Consider the following 19,321-nt stretch of genomic DNA (forward strand, 5'->3'; position numbering starts at 1 on the left):
AGCAGGTGTAGCAGAGCTCTATGAACGTGTTGAGGAAGCTGAGGCTCGCATAAGGGCTCTCGAAGACAATCAAGAAACTTTTTTCCATGCTATGAGCCCATACGAGGTAGAGGAAATATTTCATAATCAAGGGTCTGTACCAAACTTTGTGCAGCCAAGTGAAAACTCGGAATCTGGGTTACCTCAAGGAGACATTTGCGGGATCTGGGCCAGCGATGATGAAGACACATATCTTGACCCTCCTGTTGAAAACATCTCTGACGATGAATGCCGAGAAATTGTAAACGCCGACTGGTATTTGGACCCTAAAGCAGAAAACAACGTTCAAGTCATGACTAGGTCTGGTCGAATTCAAGAGCCAGCCAACAGAACGGCACCAGCAACAGATGTCCCTCTACCCACCGAGGAGAACCCTCTAATCAAGCAATTGAAGCGCACTAAGGCAGAGGTTAATATTTGGAAACTCATGGCTTCCTTTGTGGAGAACCGCACTGCTCTTATCAACGCTCTGGTCAAACGGAATGTCACCCCAGAAGTCACTCCTGACGAATTAATCGGGTTGCTTACAAATCTGGAAGAAGGAGTCACCTTTACTAATAAAGACCTCCCACCTGAGGGGGAGGGCCATCACAAGGCTCTCTATCTGACTGTTGAATACAAAGACAAGATCATCCCCATGACTTTGGTGGACAATGGATCAGCCATCAATGTGTGTCCTCTCCGCACTGCCGAAATTCTGGGTTTCACCCCTAGTGACTTTTCTAGTTCCTCCCAAGGTGTTCGTGCCTATGACAACACTCGTTGGGAAGCAATGGGAACACTCACTCTACTACTCCGCATAGGGCCAATCGAGCGGAAAGTGAGCTTTCAAGTGCTCAACATCAAAGCAAGTTTCAATCTCCTACTGGGAAGACCTTGGATCCATGACCTCAAAGCAGTGCCATCTTCACTTCACCATAAAGTGCGAATGGAGGTCCAAGGAAATGTCATTACCCTGCACGCGTCTCATCCAAGGACCAAGATAGCCGACAAGGCTCTGATATTGATCGAACATGATGACAGGGACGAAGACCAGTCTTACCCATACCTGTGTACGGGGTTTCTTCCCTGATGATCAATCAAATTTCCAGAAAATGGAAAGTAAGGAGCGAGAGCCTGGCTCCATACCAGTCTTACCTTGAGCAGTTGTCCGAACAAATAGAAGAGCTCCCCTATACATACCTCCCAAGAGAGGAGAATCAATTTGCATATGCACTGGCAAAACTGGCCTCAATGATCAACATTCCAAGCAGCATGGCTGAAATGCCACTTACAATTGAAACACGTTAAGAAGCAGCATATGTCCATGCTATTGACAACGTCGAGCAAGACGAAGATGAACCTTGGTTTACAGACATCCAAAGGTATCTACAAAGTTTGGAGTATCCCCCACACTTTTCAAGCAAGAATCGGAGGGCTCTACGACTACAATCAGCCAATTTCGTCATAGAAGGCGACGTTCTATACAAAAGGTTCCTTAACGGTCCTAACCTCCGATGTGTTGACAAGCACGAAGCTCAAAGAGTCATGGACAACATACATGCAGGAGTCTGTGGCACCCACATGAATGGGAAAATGCTAGCTCTCAAGATCGTCAGGGCACGATACTACTGGACTACCCTCGAACGGTATTGCTACTTCTTTGTCAAGAAATGTCCCACATGCCAAAAGTGTGCGAATCTGAAGCACATTCCTCCATCACTACTATACTCTCAATCATCACCGTGGCCATTCTCAGCCTGGGGTATCGACGTCATCGGCAAAGTCACTCCAACAGGCACCGGGGATCATGAGTTCATACTGGTCACCATCGACTATTTCACCAAATGGGTCGAGGCCAGATCATTCAAAGTATTGGGTTCCAAGCAAGTGGCCCAGTTCATACAAGAAAACAATATATGCAGATATGGCGTTCCTCACGAGTTCATCAGCGACCAGGGAACCCACTTTCAAGGAGAGTGTGAAGATCTATTCACCGAATACAAGATTCAACATCATCGCTCTTCACCTTATCGCCCACAAACCAATGGGGCAGTCGAAGTAGCCAACAAGAATGTCAAGACCATCATCATGAAAATGACTACCAATTACAAGGACTGGCCCCAAAATCTACATTTCGCATTGTGGGGATATCGAACTTCAATTCGCACTTCAACTGGTGCAACTCCGTTCTCATTGGTCTATGGAATGGAAACAGTACAACCTATCGAACTGGAGATACCTTCTCTAAGGATAGTCCTAGAAAGCAAAATCCCAGAAGCTGCATGGGTACAAGCAAGGTATGACGAGCTAGTCATGCTCGGTGAGCGACGGCTTCAAGCGGCTCACCATGTACAAGTCTATCAACGCTGAGTGGCCAGACATTTCAACAAAAGGGTCAGAACCCGAAACATCAAGGAAGCCGAGCTTGTCCTGAAAGCCCTTCGCAAAAGCACCATGGACCCAAGGGGAAGATTCAAACCCAACTGGGCAGGCCCATACATCGTCAAGAAGATCCTCTCCGGGGGAGCAGTTGAACTAATAGACATCGACGGAACAGAATTCAGATCTCTTACCAACCTCGATCAACTCAAGAAGTTCTATGTCTAAGTTCCATGTTCAAGTTCAAGAATCCAAATTCAGGTCTTGTAAGGTAGTCAGAACTACGTCCGGCCTGATTCCCTAACGGGACACGTAGGCAACCTCATTTCGAGGCCTGGCCACTTTAATACAAAAAAAATTCAAAATTTCCTCAATTAAGGGCATCCTAAAAATCAAATCAAATCAAATTTCAAAACTCAAATGTTGTTGTCACTAGTAGAAAAAACCCTTATTGCAGCGGGCTTTTAGACCCCTGTTGCAGCGTACATCGTATGCTGCAACTGGGGGGCCTGCAACAAGTCTGAACTTGTTGCAGCGTACAAGTTCGCTGCAAAAAGTGATTTGTTGCAGCGGGCTTTTAGATGTACGCTGCAACAAGTGCCAAAAAATTGGCAAAAAATTGGACTTGTTGCAGCGTACATATATATGTACGCTGCAAAAGACTCAACTTTTTGCAGCGTACATTTATTTGTACGCTGCAACAAGTCTGAATTTTTGCGAAATTTTTTTCCCTTGTTGCAGCGTACAATATATATGTACGCTGCAATAAAGCACTTTTGGCGGGAAAATTCTAATTTTGTTTAGGGATACCTAGAGTGCCTTGCACCAAATATAGAAACCTGTCAAAACAATAATAGAATAACGCAACCTGTATAACAAATATAAAAACAACAACTGGAGTTTTGTATACTATATATCCCAAAACCAAATTAAGTGCACATATTACATTTAAATATATGTTCCAATTTCAACATAAACATACATTTTAATATAAAATTTATTCTATAACAACTAAACCAACTCGATCAAGCGCGCTAAAGCCAATAATAAATACTTGCTGGTAAAAAACTTGGCCCATTGCTCACGAACCACATCAAATTCCTCGCATAAGGCGCAATCCTCGGAGTGTAGACCTTTACAAAAACAGAAATTTAAATTAAACATTAGATTAAATACAAATTAAATATCACATTTTAACATTCAAGAAACTAATGACAATGTCCTAATAGTCTAAAATGAGTCCTTAGGTTCTTTAGTTCAAAGTTAGGAGCGAAAATGTCATTTTAGCCTAAATATGACCTATAATGACCCAATGAGCCTATAGGTGCATAAATAGATTGGAACGAGTCTTAGATCGTTAAAATTATGCATATTAAACATGTAATAAGTTTTAAATGAGTCCTTAGGTTCTTTATTTTAAAGTTGGGAGCGAAAATGCCTTATTTTAGCCTAGATATGACCTATAACGATCAAACAAGCATTAAATGGGTATAAGTAGATTAGAATAAGTCCTAGAAACTCAAAACTAAGCTTATTAATCATATAATAATTTAAAAATGAGTCCTTAGGTTCTTAAGTTCAAAGTTGGGAGCGAAAATGTCATTTTAGCCTAAATATGACCTAAAACGACACAATGAGCCTTAAATGGGCATAAATGGATTGGAATGAGTCCTAGAAAGTTAAAACTAGAATATAAAACATTTAGTAGGTTTAAAATGAGTCCTTAGGTTCTTTAGTTCATAGTTGGCCTCCTTAACTGACACTTCAATATTAAAATTAAAATTACTTGTGGACCTGGTCTAGATGTTGTCTAGGAAGAATTCACACGGAATCTCTATGGAACCTTACTATCTTATCACTATCTCAGTCCTTAAATATTTAGTCGGTAACGTTGTGAGGGGGGAGAAGAATATTGATCGGTAAAATAAATATTTAATTACGTAATCCGTCCAAGTCACCTTGCTAATACTTATTACTACCACCTCCGTTTTAAAATAGCCTTTACACTTTCTGGGTTAATCGATTTCTTTACTTTGTGTTTTATTTTACGGAGTATGTTTGAAGATGAACATTTATTATGTTAAAATGTCTTTCCTCCAAATGATGGGTGCCGGAGTCTGGAAGGCTCTACAACACATCCACACTGGTAGAAGGCAGATATGTCGAAATGTTGCAGAAGCGGTCAACAAATGCTGAGACAAAACACTTAAAAGTACTTGGACCTTTTAATCTTGTGGAATTGAAAAGCGGAAGTGGAAGACAGAGACATGAATGCCTAGAAATGGGTAGATAAACAAGAGGAAGGATCTGTGATATATGTATCACCAACATCGCTGAGTTACGAGCGGATCAAGGAATTGGCAATAGGATTGGAAAGAAGCAGACAAAAGTTTGTATGGGTGCTTAGAAACTCCGATACAGTTGATGTTTTTGAACAAGGTGAAGAGAGAAGTCATCAACTACCACAAGGGTATGAAGAGAGAGTGAAAAACAGAGGAATTGTGGTAACAGACTGGGCAAAACAAGTAGAAATTCTAGCTCATCCCTCTGACAGGTGGGTTTATGAGTCATTGTTGCGTTGAGACTTGAGAGTATAAGCATGGCCTATGCATTCTGAGCAGCCAAGCAACGTAACACCCTATTGGTAACGGATGTTCTAAAAATCGGTACACTGATGAGAGATTGGGCACACCGTGATCAGTTGGGTAACATCAACCACTATAGACTTATAGAGCATGCAGTCAACACATTGATGACTACAGATTATGAGGAGAAGAGCTACTGAACTTGGTGATGCTAATCAAGGATCCCTTGCTAAAGGTGGTAATGCTCACTCTGAAATCCATTCTGAATTAGACATGCTTCAGCAAAAGAAACCGTGGATAGTCAGGATTTCAATTTTGTTTTTCTAATTATTCATCTGGAAACTTACTTCATATGTTGCAATATGTTTTTAATACTATGATTAATTATGTGTGCTTCTTTTCTTACATTTTCTTTTGCAAGCAAAAATTACTACAATGCCATATTTCTAAGATCTGAAATCAATGCAGATACAGATACTTTTTAGCATAAAACATACCAAGTATTCAATAGATGTACCTGTGCGGTTGTGCCATTCCGTAGTCTAAAATCCCAGAAACCTACCAAATCCAGTGCCAATGTCCTATTCATGTCACCTGTACGGACCAGTGCACCAAACCAAGGAGCCTATCTCTCTGTCATCCAAAGTCCAAACACAAGAATTTTGCCGTGTCATCACAAAACTCTAGATTGCAGCTATCCTCCTGATATCAAAACAGAAAACTCTTGCAGAGTTACTTACAGCCCAGCTAAGAAGTACTCCCATAAACAGAACGCGAGATTTGTTCTATGCTCCACTTCTATCAACAGAAACCAAAGATACACAAGCAACTAAATGCCTGGTTTACTAAAAGATATTTTTTCAAACACGAGCAAAGTAGATCACCGTTTTGTTACTTGAGAAAGAGATAAAGAAAATAGAAACAAAACAACAACAAAAACTCCATTCAATAGGAAAACACACAGGAGTTTTGTTTAGTAGTACATAATAGAATAACATAGGCCCATCAACTCATTGAGCCATCATACAAGAAAACATAAAGCAGCAGGTATGGTTATACGCCAAACATTCTCAACCCCTTATTTTAACAGCCAAGGATAAAGATGGGGGAGCTCAACTTAAAAACTGAAAAGTAATCATCTTATTCCTCATCATGGTGCCTGCGTTGGTGGTGGTGGTGCCTCTGACGGCGTTTCTCATCATCATCAGAATCAGAATTATTTCCACCCTGCCAATTTTGAAAGGAAATAATGGTAAGTGATTGCCACGTCCTAGAAAGTTCACTACATTGTTGACCAAATGTCATACACAAGATAGAGATCAAGCCATCTAACTTTACAATCCTGTCGGGAGGGGAAAGAAAAGATAGTAATCACACCATATAAGTTCAGGTCAATAATTCGCCCTGTTATACAAAGAATATTAACAGAAGGATCAAGATTTTTCCAGAAAACCCTTTGTTTCTTCTTCTGGACACATGTTTTTCAACAAGGAGGATTTAGTTTCTTAATGTTTTATGTTACTAAACAGATAAAGATTTCATGCGATTCCGCCATCAGAATCAAAGGAAAGGTAAAGCAGTCAAATTCTTGCACTGGTGCTACTGTAGTGAACAAGTAAAAAGAAGCAGAGGACAGGCGTCACCAAAATAAATGCTAGAGTGTTGCAGAATCATATTTTGTACTCCGTACTAGAACTTCTTCTGTCCAGAAATGTTGTCACATTGCTCTAAACTCTTTTAATCAAAGACCCCTTGCAATACATATCAGTGATATGACTACTATTTCCTGATGGAGGGAGTAATAATCAAGTCAAAGCCACGCCAGAAGGAACCTTGCACAATCCCAAAGTTTGTATGCACACAGAGGGCCGCATCGAATTTCAAATGAATGTGACGAGGAAAAAAGAAAGACTATCTCAATTAAACTGAGAGAATACAAAAGCAAAGATGCAGCTGAATTGTAAAATCACCTCAGATAAGGCAACGGACAATGATTGGACAATAAGCGAAGCTGGAAATATCACATTGCTGATCAATTTATCTAGCGCAGTTACTAGGAAAATGAATTCAGATCACCAAGTACTAAGGATTGAGCCAGAAACGAGATCCTTAATCATATTATTAGCTGTCATCTTATTCCAATCGTCTCTTCATCCCAGTTTTCCAAATCACCAAATATTCAAAATATGAAATTAAAAGCTCATATATATTGGTTTTGAAGCAGTAACGTGGCAAGATGGTACTTGAGAATGTTGGGGGAGTGTATTCCAGACTGGAAATGGGAGAAAAGGCGTAAGCCAGGGAGCAGAGACAGATTCATCATCCAGATGTTTCTCCGAGAATACTCAGTAATCATATCCTAATCCCAAAATTTTAGACACACCATTTCACTTGCCTGAGCTCTGGACACTCAGTTATCATCATCCTCGTCCCTAGAGTAGCAATACCTTAGGGAACTTATGTTAAACAAACATATATATTCAATATATATATATATAGCTAAATCACTAGTAGGTGCTTTAACTTATTCCTAGACCAAATTCAACTATGGCTAAGTTACTAGATTCAAGGCTAAACAACTACTGAGTAATTGACTTCTAAATTCTACTAATGATTCCACATCGCCACCAGTCTACGTTCAACAATGGCTATTCCACTAAAATCTAATTGACTCTGCATTCTGCATCTGTTTTATTTTTCTAATTTTCTCTATGAATATGTGGTTCGAGATGGTTGAGCCGTTGACGTATTATGAGACTCTGGGTAAATATTGAAGTGTCACTTAAGGAGGCCACACCCTTGTCTGAGTGTCTTAGAACCCAGAGAAGAAAAAGAATAGTGGAAGGAACATAGGTTATCTTTTTGCAAGTATTCAGAGAAGAAATATTTCAATCGTAATCAACAAAAAACCAACAAAATGACAGATTTTATACCTCTTCGGTCATCTCAAAACCCAGAGCCCTGCAACGATGCAGTTTTAGGTCAGGTAACTGTGTTAAGTGTGTAGTGGTATATCAAAACCTTAGGATTTACAAAGAATAATACCTCATAGCAACATTCAACTCCTTAGCATCAATAGTTCCTGAAAATAACAATTTGAATCAAACAGGCGAGATTGCGAGAACAAACTAAATGGTTTGACATATAAAATTCGAAACACTAAACAGATTCAAAACCTGAGCCATCAGTGTCAAACAGTTCAAAAGCTTCCTTTATCTCTTGCCTCTTCTGTTGAGTGAGACCATGATGACGCCCACGTGGCTTATCTTTCCTCACCGTCCTAGCACTTGACTGGTAGTATTTACCAAATCAAGAAAATCAAAGTCAACAAAATTCACTAGAAAAATACACACCAACATCTAATAGATATTTCACTACTTAGAGCACACTATTGGCCGGTGTCTCAGTTCCTATCCAAACAGTTCGAACTCAAGACGGTCTAATAACTCAATTAATTCTTACACACTAACAGGAAACTAACCAGCTATATATCGTGCCAGTAAGAATAGAAACAGATACATAAACAAAACACAAATAAAGCAGAACCATAGTAAAAACATATACTAAATAGAAAATCATCAAAGTGATATAGTAATTCATAGGGTACCAAATATTATCCACTTTAGGGTTGACATTCAAAATCGGAAAAAATCGGAAAAAAATAAAACCCTAACAATCAAAATCGGAAAAAATGTATCAATTAACACAAAAAATAAGAATAATTTATATAATCAAACCCTAAAAATACGAAATTAGGGGAAAAATCAAGAATTGACTGAAAGCAAACCCTAAAAATACGAAATTAGGGGGAGATGAGGCGAGAACACAGACCCATCGGCGAAGACAGCGACGCAGGGCCGAGCAACGCCTGAGTTGCTGAGTTCGACGGCTGAGTTCGACGGCGGCTGAGTTCGAAGGCTGAGGTCGAAGGCCAGATGCTTGGAGAGAAGGAGTCGAGCAAATTTTCACAAAAACCAAGACGAATTGTCACCCAATTTCAACAATTACTTGCAAAAAACCCAAAAAACCACGAATTAGAGAGAGAAAGAGAGCAGATGAAGAAGAAGAAGAATGAGGAGGTGAGAGAGTACGCAGGGAAAGCTGAGGGAAGAAGAGGGAGTACTGAGCGTGGAAATGGTCCTTAGGTTTGAGATGAAATGTTTTTCTTAATTAGCTTTGCAGCGAAAATTTTTTATTGCAGGGGGCTTTTATCTGTACGCTGCAAAATAAATGGGCTATTGCAGGGGGCTTTTACTTTGTACGCTGCAAAAAACTCTCTTGCTGCGGGCAATTAATTTGTACGCTGCAACAACCCTTTATAAAGTTTGACCCGCGTTGACCTACTGGTTGTTGAAGCGTATTATTACATGTACGCTGCAACAAGGGGGTTGCAACAGGGGTTTTTTCTACTAGTGTGTCTTTATTCCAAATGTGCCAATTCAAAGCAAAGCATGTTCAAGCGGAATTTAACACAATAACTCTTTATTTGGGCCATAAGGCCTTCAAAGCTAATTCAAATACAAAGTTAGGATCAAGTGAAGCAAAGTTCAAAAGCCTTTTCACTTCCTAAACACATTTTCCAAACACATCTTTCTAAACACTTCTTCTAAACACATTCTAAACACAATTCCTTCCAATACAATTACAAACACATTTAGCCTACAAAGATCTAGGGTCGGGCGACTATGCTCTTGAGTCTTGGCACCTTGAGTACTATCCCCTGGCTCCTCCCGCAATCAATCATCAATCTTCCCCTGGCCCAAGCGGCGGGAGAAGGAACTTGCAAGCCTTCCAAGACGGGAGGACGACAAACCTCCTTTGGATTCCCAACGGTCAAGCACCGGACGGGCCACACTCCCGTCACCTTCCTCATAGTCAGTTGATGCAGGACGTCTAGCTCTAGAACCTCGGACTCTAGTTGGTCCTGAGAAAGAAATGTCCCTCTGGCCTAGGCCTCTCATCCATACCATGTACCCCGCAGACAGAGTAACTGGCTCAGGTGGGAACTGGATACTCAAGAATGGTTTGGCGATCCAATACCGCCTCCAAACTTGAAGTCGATTTGCATTCAGCACGACAGGTCTCGGGTTCTCTTCCATGCAGTCCGGGATCTCCTGTTTCAAGCCATATTGTCTCATCACTCGAGCAGGCGAGTAGAAGACCAGCATTGTGAGGCTAGGCACCCTCAAAGCAGTAGAACCAGGGGCATGTCTCATAGCAGCAATTCCCCACCAAGGAACTACCCACCTTATACAAGATTCAATCCTAGAGAGTGCGCATCTCCACTCATCCAATGAAAGCCGGCCGTACACCATGGGCCGCACGGTGAATCCTTTTCTATTGTAGCTCGCCATGTTCTCCGGTGGTGCCACCAACATGAGCCTCTCCATAAGCCAAACCTTGGGGAGTATACAAGAAGCACATTTCAAAATTCAACATTCAAAATTCAAATACAAGTACAAGTTCAACAATACAAAGAAGGCTCCAAATCCTTACTTGGAGTAATACCGGACTTCCCGACGGCAATGAAGAAGGGTCCGACTTCAGCATGTCAAGGCCCATCAATGTTTTTCCAACCACGAGCGGCATTGGGTCCCGACCATTAGCAAACTGCTCTACAATCTCAATTAGGGAGGCATCGCCATTGCCAAACCCCTGCTTCGAAAAGAGAAAGCGGGAAAATATACAAAAACACAAGGCTCTCAAGCGGAAAACTTTGGGAACATCAAGCCCAGCAAAGTAGGTGACAAAGAGGGACAAATCCACCCCTCTGCCATATACAACAGCACTCAAAAGTGGGGGCTTCAAGTTCAAATACCTTTCAAAACTCGAGAAAAAGTGTTCTTCAACACTAGGCATGCATGGCTCCAGCATCAAGGGCCACCCCAATATGGCACTAAATTCCTCAGGGAGGGGACATACCTCATTATTTCCAAAGCGGAAGACATGATGATTCGGGTCCCAAGCCTCCAGAGCAGCAAGAATGAAGTGCAAGTCCAATTTTACAAACCGGAAAGAGACGAGCACCCCAAGATGCATGCCATCAAGCTCCCTTTTCTCCAACTTGCCTATCGAACCAAGCCACGAGTTCAAGGCACTTTCAAAGGACACAGCCATATTTTCTTTTCGAGAGGAAGCAGTATGCAATGATAGTAGGGAAGGATTGATACAAGAAATGATCCGAAATGCTCCCTATTTGTAAAGAATTGGCTTGCACGACAGCTCACAGGCGCTACGAGCCAAGCCCGCGCCAGGCGCAGGGAGCCTGCATCAAAGGACGGGGCCACCGTCCTCTCTTATGACTCTGAGTACACACTCTTTAGTGTTTCGGACAGCAGAGTACAACCTCCATTATTCAAGATTCCAAAGCCGCAAGCCGCGCAATTTCAAGCAGTCTGGATCAACGCTTCGGGCAGATTTCGGATCAATTTTTTTCTTTCAAAATTCAAGCATTCTAGTCCTAGATCGGCGTCCTAAGTCAAGTCTGCATATGCATTAGCAAGAGTTGAATATACTTTGACTTGTGCTTTTCCTAACCAAAAAACCTCAGTCAAAGTGGGGGCTTATAGTGGGTACATACACCCGAAAAAATGGGTAAATTTTTTCAAAATTTTTCGCAAAATTGTCATGCATGCATATAGCTACAAAATTTCAAGGCACACACAACGCATACAATTTCAAGCATTCAAACATACAAACGCCAATTTTCAAATTTTACAAACCCATTCAAGTTCAAAACAATACAAACCATACAAAAAATTCAAGTTTCAAGCCATACAAACACAATACAATACAACATATACAAAATCAACCCAGGCAAGCTAGAACTCGCTACCATGCAGGGTCAGTCCGAGTCGTCACCAGCGGTGATGTCAACCACAGGCCCCTTGTCCCTGTTACGCCTCCTAAGGCGCTCCAGCTCTCGATCCAGCTCCGTCCCAGGGGTACTAGGATCCTCCTTCGAGATACGAAGTGTGCCAGTGGAGCGATGAACTCCCTGCTAAGGAGAGGAATACTGATAAGGCGGCGGCATCGGCATATACGGGTACGACCCAAACATCTGAGCCTGGCGCATCCTATCCATCTCCGCATAGCAAGCCCATGAACCTGCACCCCAAGGTTGAGGACCACTTCCTCCGAAGTAATAGCCAGAAGGAGGAACAAAGGGCCGTGAACCGCTAGCACCTCCAAATGAATGCCTGGTGGGGTCAACATGTCACTAGTGGAAAAACTACCTGTTGAGGGGGGCATTTTGGGCTTATTGAGGCGAACATTGCCCGCTTCGACAGACGGGGCTTCAACAGCTCACTGAGCTGTTGAGGCGGGCTTTGTTCGCCTCAACAGGCACTCTGTTGAGGCGGGCTTTCAAAAGTGAGCCTCAACAGCCCTAAACCAAAGGGGAAAAAAAGGACCTGTTGTGGGGGGCATTTCAAAAGCCCGCCTCAACAGACACCTCTGTTGAGGCTCACTTCTTAAAAGCCCCCCACAACAGACCTGTATTCTTGGCACCATAATTCATATGTTGTTGAGGCGTACATTAAAAGCCCCCTTCAACAACATTAATTTTTTTTTCCAAATTCTTTTAAAATATAAAATAGGTAGCAATACCTAAATCTAGATATATACTCCATTGAGTATTGAAACCTGTACACCAATCAATACCAGAATAGCAAAGGTATGAATCTGCTTATTTTTAATAAATAAATCATTACATTAACTTCATTTATAGTAACCCAAGCGTATAGTACGTACGTTTGCAATTTTAAACACCTAGCTAGTCTAACAAATTACAACTAATATTAACAAATAAAGACAAAAGGCTAGAGAGCTAGTCTAACAAATTTCTCTAATCCGGCCACTTAGCTCCCTTTAGATCATGCATTATAAACCTTAATTAAGGCAGTGTTGAATTTCTTCCAATCGACTCGATCCCTGCAAGATGGAAGGAAAATATACATGAGTACCAAAGTTTACACTCACGATATTATCTTTACATTCCACTGAAGCATAAAAACATATAGTTGCAGACTATAGAGATAATTAAGTTGTTGAAAACCATGCAGCTAAACATGTACTTCTAATTGCTCTGTGAGCATTCAAGTGTCCACGAAAGCTGATGCCTGTCAAACCATGATTAATTAGTTGGTGGAACAGCTCTAATTTAGACAGATCTAATGCATATTAATCATGTAATAAGAATCAAATGAGTCGTTAGGTTCTGTAGTTCAAAGTTGATAGCGGAAATGTCATTTTAGCTCTAAACATGACCTATAACGACATAATGAGCCTTAAATGTGCATAAATAGATTCGAATGAGTTTTAGCTAGTTAAAAATATGCATATTAGTCATGTAATAATAATCAAATGAGTCCTTAGGTTCTTTAGTTCAAAGTTGGGAGCGGAAATGTCATTTTAGCTCTAAATATGACCTATAACGACCCAATGAGCCTTCAATGTCATACATAGATTGGAATGAGTTTTAGAAAGGTAAAAATATGCATACTAATCAGTTAATAAGAATTAAATGAATCCTTAGGTTTTTTACTTCAAAGTTGGGAGCGGAAATGTCAGTTTAGCTCTAAATATGACCTATAACGACTCAATGAGCCTTAAAATGTGCATACGTAGATTGGAATGAGTTTTATAAAGTTAAAAATATGCATAATAATCATGAAATAAGAACTAAATAAGTCCTTAGGTTCTTTTGTTCAAAGTTGAGAGCGGAAATGTCATTTTAGCTCTAAACATGACCTATAACAACCCAATGAGCCTTAAATGTGCATAAATAGATTCGAATGAGTTTTAGAAAGTTAAAAATATGCATATTAATAATGTAATAAGAATCAAATGAGTCCTTAGGTTCTTTAGTTCAAGGTTGGGAGCGGAAATGTCATTTTAGCTCTAAATATGACCTATAACGACTCAATGAGCCTTAGAATGTGCATATGTAGATTGGAATGAGTTTTATAAAGTTAAAAATATGCATATTAATCTTGTAATAAGAATCAAATAAGTCCTTAGGTTCTTTAGTTCAAATTTGAGAGCGGAAATGTCATTTTAGCTCTAAACATGACCTATAACGACCTAATGAGCCTTAAATGTGCATAAATATATTCGAATGAGTTTTAGAAAGTTAAAAGTATGCATATTAGTCATGTAATAAGAATCAAACGAGTCCTTAGGTTCTTTAGTTCAAAGTTGGGTGCGGAAATGTCATTTTAGCTCTGAATATGACCTATAACGACCCAATGAGCCTTAAATGTGCATACGTAGATTAGAATGAGTTTTACAAAGGTAAAAATATGCATATTAATCATGTAATAAGAATCAAATGAGTCCTTAGGTTCTTTAGTTCAAAGTTGGGAGCGGAAATGTCAGTTTAGCCTAAATATGACCTATAACGACCCAATGAGCCTTAAATGTGCATACGTAGATTCGAATGAGTTTTAGAAAGTTAAAACTATGCATATTAGTCATGTAATAAGAATCAAATGAGTCCTTAGGTTCTTTAGTTCAAAGTTGGGAGCGGAAATGTCATTTTAGCCTAAATATGACCTATAACGATCCTATGAGCCTTAAATGTCATACGTAGAGTCGAATGAGTTTTAGAAAGTTAAAACTATGCATATTAGTCATGTAATAAGAATCAAATGAGTCCTTAGCTTCTTTAGTTCAAAGTTGGGAGCGGAAATGTCATTTTAGCCTAAATATGACCTATAACGATCCTATGAGCCTTAAATGTCATTTTAGATCATATGCAATTAGAGCCGAAAACCTGCCACTCTTGTTTACAGGTGGTGCAGGTCAAGAGAAGGGGCTAATCAATTTAAAGAAAGTGGAAGAAGCTTACAGAAGACATAGGACGAACATATTCAGCATATGCTTACTTTTTGGAAGCATAAATATTGTTTCCTGGTGTACTTGTTACTATGTTTTAAAGCTGACTTTAGAGAGAGAGTTCAATAAGTGATTCCAAAGAAAGAAAATTAGGAAAGGAAATGAGCGGTTCTGGTTCGTACATTCAGAAAACTTAAAGTGAGTAACAGATAATCTATCAACCAAAATTTGATGATGATATATATGAAACCCGAAGTTTCTCATACTTCCTTGGACTGACTGTGCTGTGAAATTGCTAAAGTTAAAGACAATAACGAGCTAAGTGAATAGATTCCTCACTGTAACAACAATCTGTTCTAGCTAGTTCTAATCAGGAAGTGTCCTTACCTTGATGTCTGGATGAGTTAAAATATACTCTCCAAGGAGATGGATCTAGAGTGAAACCATTAACACCGCTTCCAGTACTCAAAACAAGCTGTAAAAACAACAAAAACTGTGATGTTTTAACCACCTCAATAAAGAAATAAATTAGAAAAAAGAAAGAAAACAGGAGGAGGCTGCCACATAATTTGATTTCTACAATTTTGCAAATTCAAACAGATAAAACAATTCAACACAATGACGGACCAAGCAAGTACGAAGGAAACAGTTAGCACACAAAATGATAATATTTTTTTCCTTGATTTGTTGCCATAGTTTACCAATCTGCTATAGTTAGCACCACAATACGTGGGCATAGATCACCGACAGTATATCTTAAGATCAGCTGAGGCCAACCTGAACTTATCGAAAAATGGACTATATTAGTGTTAAGTTAAACTGAACTAATTGGAATTCAACTGAGCAAAAGTGAAATTCTAAAGACCGTTACCACTACGGCACTACCTGACAAGCAGAATTGTAGCAGTTATTAATGGTTGTAAACAGCCAAGTAGTATAAGTAGAGGTGGAGAGGAAAGAGAAAGTTATTCAAAAAATTATAGAGAGTTAAAGAGACTTGTCACCTAATCAATCGAATTCCCCTTCTCCTATTTGTTTTGTTCAAAGTTGAGGCACGCAGATCAGTGCACAGAACTGCACAGTTCTGATCTGAGTTAAAGAGCCAATCAACCGAATTCCCCTTCTCCTATTTGTTTTGTTCTTGGTCTCGTTGTTTAGCCTTGTATTTGGGTGTTGCTACCGTGGTTCTTGTGTCTGCAGGAGAGAGTAAAGCTAGGGCTTTACACATTCTCAATCCAGAACAAGGGGAGTTTCTTTCAGATAAAATGGGTTAGAAAAAACATTCTCATCAATCTCTTCATTGCTCTCAGTTCTTCACCTATCCTATATATTGATTTCAGAGTTCAAACATTTGGAATTTCCTGAACACAACTTGTATTAAATGGCCTTTGCATGTCAGACTCAAAAACGGCTTGTAGCATAATATTCATACACATCAATAGATTTATGATAAGGTCAATTATTCACAGCAGCATATTAGTATTCACAGCAGCAGCAAGACCAGCAGATTAGTATTCAAAGCAATAAATTAGCAACATATCAGTAAATCACAACAGCAGCAGCAAGACCAGCATATTAGTATTCAGTAGCAAGACCAGCAGATCAGTATTCACAGCAGCAGCAAGACCAACAGATTAGTATTCAAAGCAATAAATTAGCAAATCCAGCAGACTTGTAATTATGGAAAAATTAAAGAACTTTACCAAATCCATGAAGATATAAACGCTTCCATCTTTGTGTCTAAACAACCTAAGTAAATAAATACTCGGTTGTAAAAAACTTAGCCCATTGCTCACGAACCACATCTATTTCCTCATCGGTATAAGGCGCATTTCTTGGAGTGTAAGCCTGAAATAAGTAACATGATAAGTAATGCTACTTGTAAATTAAGAATTCTACTACGTACAAGTACTAGTATTAGTAGTTCAACTAACATATGGTAAAAGAACGAACATTATCTAACCGCTCATCAGAGTTATGGTGTAACGTGACTATTTCATGCATGAACTTCATAATGTAATAGCCACACTCGCGGGCGCCGACTTGTTGAGCACACTGATTTGGAAACAAATCATAAATTACATGGGAATGCATGAAATGCATCGTGAGTTCTACGACACTCACGAATCATGAGCATTGAAGCAGACGGTTGGAAAAATCAAAGCAAAAGCCTCTGTTTGGGGAGGGGAGTACATGGGATTTTGTCTTCTTAGGCCAATACGGTGGGGATTCAAAGACAATGCATGCATTCTAATCATGAAATCCCCTGATAGTTTTGCAAGAAAAAAAAGGGTAACAATTAAGAAATATAGACCAAAAACAAAAAACAAGGAATCCCCACACTTACCGTCACTGAGGACCAACACAAAATCACTATCCATAACTGTTGGTATTCTGTGTGCTATCATCACAACTGTGCAGTCCCTGAACTCTGCCCTTATTAGAGTCTGGATAAGATTATCTGTCGCTGTATCAACAGAAGCAGTGGCTTCATCAAGAACAAGTATTCTTGCCTGCTTAAGCAAAGCACGGCCCAATGAAACAAGTTTTCGTTGTCCCACACTCCAATTTTCCCCATTTTCAAGCACTTCATGTAAAGCAAAATAAAATTTGGTGTAAAAAAGGCTAATTATGAATAACAGATCATAGATACTCTCAACGTATATGATTACAGACCTGGTGAATCAAGCTTTTCGCCTCTTTGACGAAGAAGGGCTCCAAGCTGCGATTTATCAAGTGCCTGCACCAGATAAAACATGTATTTAGAATAGCACACAAGTATATAAAGTTTCAGATTCCTCGAGATTCTGCTTCATGATATACAGCTATGTAGGAAGATACTATAATGGACCTAGAAATGAAATTAAACAGTGAGCTGAAAAAGGATACACACAATATTCAACCAAAAAGAGAACTCGTTGAACCTGGCAATACTAGAACTTGTTGCACTTGTAGTAAAACGCAAACAAAACAGGAATATGTTTTATCTATCTAATCCCAAAAATATGCTTTTGGAAGGAACAATATGCAAGGTTCATCAACAGCCAATGGAAGCAAAGTATTCAATCAATAATTCAGCAATGAAAGTTCCCCTTTTTATCCCCGGTTCAATATTTTTTTCCCGAAGGTCCAAAACTGGCAGTAACTAATGAACAAACTATAGCACATCTTGTTAGGACAGTAGGATGTTTCTATAGAAGGCCACTAAATGAAATGTGTTGATCATTCATTAAGCTTCTGTTGGAAGCTGAAATCTTAGTAAACGGATGCACTATATTTCTATCTTTTGGCATCTTATATATCTGGAAATGTTTCACATATGTATCAGTTAGCAAATGCCTATATACAGTAACCTTACCAACAATACAAGTTACAAGTTTACAACCCAAATCTATAGGTTTTTGTTTGTTGACCTTCTAGCCTATCATATTGTACAATTACTCTAGTGCCTCAAATGAGTCTCGCGCGTAGTCTGTTCTGATGGGTCAGATGTCTGCAGCCTACTAATTCTTGCAGAAACACACTTTTTGCTGATGTCTTATTACTGCGAAATGGTTGTTTCTAATAGATCCTTGACTACGGAGACAACTAACTTAACTACTACTCCGTAAGGGCCAAAGGGGAATTCAGCTAGATGTTTGATTTAGTTTATTGTAATACAAGAACGTCTGTTTGAAAGTGTCGAAAAAGGGGTAAAATAAAACACCGCTTTGGTTGACCAGAATACTATAGCACAAATTACTGATGAAGCTTCGAAAACTTACCAGGTGGCCTTGCATCTAAATGCTTTAGTAAACTAACCTATTTTGAACTAGAAAAACCACAAATATCAAAACCTATTTTGTAATTGAACTAGAAAAACCACAAATATCAAACCCTATTTTGTAACTGAACTAGAAAAACCACAAATATCAAACCCTATTTTGTAAATTCATCTAATATTGGAACATTAGCCTAAATTCTCTGCATAATCAACTCATTATGCTCAACTAATTGAAGGAAAACTGAATTTTAAGACCAAGCAAAACAAGAATCAATTATAAACTAACCTTGACAGATTGCGTGAAACAAAGTCGGAGATAGGAAAGACGACGGTCGGGGGCAACTACGTACTATGGAAGAGGAGGCGAGGAAGGTGGTGGTGGTGGTGGAGCCGCGCGGTGAGGAGCGGTGCGAACTCGCCGGTGATGCGTTGGAATAGAGATTTGAAAGGATTCTAAAATCTTATCTGTTTGGCGGTCATAGCGTTGTACGTGTTTTAAGTGTTTAAAATTTTGTGAAGACCTGTTGAAGCGAACAAAGGGAAGCCCGCCCCTTTAGACGGGTGTCTATTGAGGCGGGCAAATAAAAGCCCCCTTCAACTGGCTCTATAGAAGCGAATACCACAAAAGCCCGCCCCAACCTGTTAGTTAAACATTTGACCCGCGTTAACTAAGTGGTTATTGTGGCTCGCTTATATATGCCCCCCTCAACAAGGGGGCTACAACAGGGGTTTTTTC

The 19,321-nt window shown here is 39.7% G+C and overlaps 2 long non-coding RNA genes and 1 pseudogene across 4 annotated transcripts; 1 reads left to right on the plus strand and 2 right to left on the minus strand.

Annotated features, from left to right (window-relative positions):
• The first annotated feature begins 267 nt into the window (after window positions 1-267).
• Window positions 268-5,312, plus strand: LOC110802511 (zeatin O-glucosyltransferase-like; annotated as a pseudogene).
• Window positions 5,313-7,797: 2,485 nt separating this feature from the next.
• On the minus strand, window positions 7,798-8,288 carry LOC110797608 (uncharacterized). Its single transcript, XR_008922216.1, has 3 exons — window positions 8,162-8,288; window positions 8,031-8,067; window positions 7,798-7,946 (listed from the first exon to the last, which is right to left on the minus strand). It is a non-coding gene; the product is annotated as an uncharacterized lncRNA (long non-coding RNA).
• Window positions 8,289-12,652: 4,364 nt separating this feature from the next.
• On the minus strand, window positions 12,653-19,321 carry LOC110793507 (uncharacterized). Of its 3 annotated transcripts, none has more exons than XR_008922196.1 (6): window positions 18,872-19,321; window positions 17,499-17,562; window positions 17,170-17,409; window positions 16,526-16,670; window positions 15,210-15,297; window positions 12,653-12,917 (listed from the first exon to the last, which is right to left on the minus strand). It is a non-coding gene; the product is annotated as an uncharacterized lncRNA (long non-coding RNA). The 3 variants fall into 3 exon arrangements; XR_008922195.1 differs by lacking the exon at window positions 18,872-19,321 and adding an exon at window positions 16,776-16,877 and having other exon boundaries at window positions 17,499-18,861; XR_008922194.1 differs by lacking the exon at window positions 18,872-19,321 and having other exon boundaries at window positions 17,499-18,855.

The sequence above is a fragment of the Spinacia oleracea genome, chromosome 5, assembly GCF_020520425.1.
Source record: "Spinacia oleracea cultivar Varoflay chromosome 5, BTI_SOV_V1, whole genome shotgun sequence".
NCBI lineage: Eukaryota > Viridiplantae > Streptophyta > Magnoliopsida > Caryophyllales > Amaranthaceae > Spinacia > Spinacia oleracea.